Genomic DNA, 3,797 nt, shown 5'->3' on the forward strand with positions numbered 1-3,797 from the left:
CTGAGGCTGAGGACAAAGCCCTACCCCTACACGGACAAGGCAGCAGACCTGGTTCGGGAAGCCAGCGTGCTCCAGGCTGCTCCAGGACTCTGATCAAACATCAGCATCCCCGTCTCTCACGTTGATGGTACGTGGTAACCCCTTAAGAACAGAATTCCACCTTTTCTAACCCTAAGCAGCAAACTGGGGACGGATAACTCTAGAAATCCTGTCATGTAAGGACCTCCAGGATTCAGCCCTCCATGTGTCCTTGGTATCAGAGGTTGGAATTGCAGAGTTGCCACTTTACCCCCAGACGTAATTTTTGATGTGGTTGTGCCACTTTAACAGTATTTGAAATCTCTCTTCGTGTTCTTGCAGCAGCATTTTCGAAGCACAATGGAAATCTAGCCCTTCTGCCGGGAGCGGTTCACAGATTCGTGGAATCCCAGAAGGGTTTGGATGGGAAGGCACCTTTTTTTAAAGCTCGTCCCGTTCCAGCCCCTGCCATGGGCAGGGACACCTTCCACCATGCCAGGGTGCTCTAAGCCCTGTCCAGCCTGGCCTTGGACACTTCCAGGGATCCGGGGGCAGCCACAGCTTCTGTGTGCAACCTGTGCTGAGGTGCCCTGAGGAAATGTGTGAGCCGGAGGGAGCCGGGGCCGGGCGGAGGGAGCCGAGCTGTGGGAGTGGGCGAATGGAGGCGGGAGCGGGCGGGACTAGGCGAGCGTGGGCGAAAGCGGCCGAAAGGGGCCGAGGAGGCGAGCGGAGCCGAGCTTTGCCGAGTTCAGCCGAGGCGAGCCGAGCTTTGCCGAAGAGGCGAATGGAGGCGAATGCGGCCGGAAATAGCCGAGCGTGGCCGAAAGTAGCCGAAGCTGGCCGAGGAGGCGAGTCCAGCCGAACGGAGCCGAGCTCTGCCGAGCGCAGCAGCCCGGGCGGGGCTGAGCCGGGGCGGAGCCGGGGCGCCGGGAGGATCCCCTCCTGTCCCTCTCTCTCCCGCTCCATGCTCCTGCCCGTGTTCAGTTACCTCTCTTTCCCCCGTTTCCGTGTCCCCCCCAAACCCGGCTCCTTCCTGTCCTGTCCTGTCCTGTCCCTGCCCCGCTGCTCCGTTCCATTCCCCCTCTCGGTGGTGTGAGATGAGATTTGAGCCCTTTCTGACACCCACGCGTGCTCTTTGTGTTGTCAAATCCCGCGTGTGAGCCAGAAGCTCTCCCTGCCTATTTTGCAGGTGGATGTGCCATTCAAAGCCCTGGAGGCAGGGCTGAGCACCGGCGAGCCGCGCGTGGCTGCTCTGCACAGGGGGCGTGGCAGGAAACACTCGCTGAGTGCCGGAGGAGCGAACGGGAGCCTTGGCCCTGCCATCCTCTGGGATCTGCGGGGACACTGCAAGCACTGGCAAAGAGCCGAGAGCCATGGGAGCAGCGCTGAGCGAGGCTGTGTCCCAGCCAAGGAGTTCCTCCTGTGTCCCTTAAGAGGATACCCCAGGGCTGGTTTTCTGCATCAAGACTTCTGATCAGACCATCTGTAGACCTCTGGCTTAATGTAAATATTTATTTATATGTTTGTCTCTGACAGCAAAGCACGTATCTCCTGACTTCCCTGCTATTCAGTATCTGCTGAACTGGCTGTGCATTTTTCCTAAGCTAAGGAAAACCCTCCCTCTGATTCTGTAATTTCCAAAGGAGCAGCATTGAGTCACTTATGTTTTTCTTGTCTCCATAACTTTAGCTTGACTCGTGCTCAAGGACAGGAATGACTCAAGAACTGTATGTGGTGAATTGTTAGTTTGGCAGGGGTTTTTGCAAATTCAGGGCTAAAATGTGATGTAAGAAAAGGCTTTTATTGCAGCAGTTAGATTTTTGCAGCATGGCAGATTTTCAAGCCTCTAAGTAAATCACTTCATTCAGATTTAAACTCTCTTGAAATATGCTTGATATGTTTTGGGGTTTTTTTCATTGTTATGCTACTTTTCGTTTTGGTTTGATTTGGCTTTCTTTTTTGCCTGGCGTGGGAAAATTTTACAGCTCTCACTTTTTTCTTCTCCAGTTGAGTATAGTGTTACCTTCTTAATTCAAAAACCATTTGCTGTATGGAAAAAGCACCTTGCCTTTGTGAAGGGCCAGGTGGGAACTGTTTTAATGGCCAGTGGCACAGCCCTGTAGCACACAATTCCCAGGAAGTGGGGAGCCCTCTGCCAGGCAGAGCCACCTGGCCAGGTTCCTGCGGGTGCTGCTGCTGTACCCGGCTGATGAGGTGAGAAGCAGCTTGGCTTTATTGCCAAAATAAAACTCACCCGTTTTCCTATGAATCCCAGCAAAGTGGTCCCAAAGGCTCTGTCACTCAGTCTCTGCTTCCATTGGTGTGGAGAGGCTGGATCCCAGTTATCACCCCAGCAGTGCCCCTGCCTCCCTTTTCCCCACTTTTCTGTTCCAGTCGTGCGAAATATTCAGGCTTTGTTTTCTTCCCCCTGCGGTTCACTGCAGATCCCAGAAAACCCACAGGAGGGAAGATCATTCCTTGTGCTTCCACCTCCAGGTGAGAGAGGAGATGGTCACATCCTAGGAGCCTGATTTTGGAATGTTTTCTGGAATTGGCCCAGTGGCTTTTACTTCTGGGGTTCCTGGAGTCTGTCCGTGGCAGGTCCAGCCCGTGCTTCAACTGAGAGCCCTCAGTCCGCAGGGAAATGAACCTTTGGGGAAGTTCTTACAGCTCTGCTTAGTGCTTTATGAATGGTGATGATTTTCTGGAAGTAGGCTGTCCATTCTGACCCTTTTTCTTCCCTCTCCCTGCAGACTGTACCTGCTGAGAGGCTGAGGTGAGACCAGGATCTGTAAAATCCCTGACTCTCCGTGTTTTCCCGAGGCTGAAGCCGTGTTTGCTGTCAGTGACGACAGGGTGGGAGATGCTAAACACTGAAAACTTTGGGGTTTTTCCCCTGAACTCCCCAAGACTCTCTGCAGCTGTGCCCTGTCTATCTCTTGAAAGAGTTTCTGGATTTACAAAGGTTTTTACATTCTGCAATATTTATCTATAACTCGATTAAAAAGAATCCTACTGTATCAATGTGGTGTTGATTACTTTGTTTGAGTCGGTTAATTAAAGCGAATTGTTGGTAAGGGGTTTGAGCATCCCTTAGTTGGAGCTGGCAGCTCTTATTTAATTTCTCTTCATTCCTTTAATTTCTTTCAATTATTTCTTAAGCCATTACTGCAATTAGGATGCACGGTAAGGACAAGAGCATTTCTGCCCTGCTGGATTGGGAAATCCGAGCCCAATTCCTTGGAGAGATTGAGGGGATGGGGATCTGTGCCTCAAGCTGGGTTTTGACAGTGGGAATTTGGTGAGGAAGGAAGAGGAGAGATCCCACGGAAAGTGGCTGAGGCCAGTTCCGCTGGCTTTGGGTGCTCCTACCCCCGAGAAAATCATCCTGGCTGAAGGGAGCTGGAAGAAGCCAGGGGGCTGCGCCGGGGGCTGTGCAGGGACCCCAAACCCTGGTCAGGGGCGCTGGGCAGTGCCAGCTGCAGAGGAACGCTGCAGAGGGGCTGCGCTGGAGCCCCTCAGCTTCCATGCAGAGATGCTGGCACTGCGGGGCTTTCGGGACACTGCCGAGAGGCTCCGCTGCCAGAGCCGGGGAGTTCTCCCGTTCTTTTCTGTCGTGCTGGGCACCTGGCAAGTCCTTCGAGCCCCGCAGGCTGCCAGTGCCAGCGGAGCAGCTGGAATCACAGACGGTCACACAGAAACCGGGCTGGGAGAGCAAATGAGCTCTTCCATGTTGTTTTTCACAACGCGTTTTGGATTTATACCAGAATCTCTTCTCT

The 3,797-nt window shown here is 53.3% G+C and overlaps 1 long non-coding RNA gene across 1 annotated transcript; it reads left to right on the forward strand.

The window, feature by feature from the left end:
- The first annotated feature begins 425 nt into the window (after positions 1–425).
- Positions 426–3,038, forward strand: LOC144248467 (uncharacterized). The gene is made up of 2 exons (XR_013341748.1): positions 426–1,521; positions 2,772–3,038. It is a non-coding gene; the product is annotated as an uncharacterized LOC144248467 (long non-coding RNA).
- Positions 3,039–3,797: the final 759 nt, after the last annotated feature.

Source organism: Lonchura striata, unplaced genomic scaffold (genome assembly GCF_046129695.1).
Source record: "Lonchura striata isolate bLonStr1 unplaced genomic scaffold, bLonStr1.mat Scaffold_145, whole genome shotgun sequence".
Classification (NCBI taxonomy): Eukaryota; Metazoa; Chordata; class Aves; order Passeriformes; family Estrildidae; genus Lonchura; species Lonchura striata.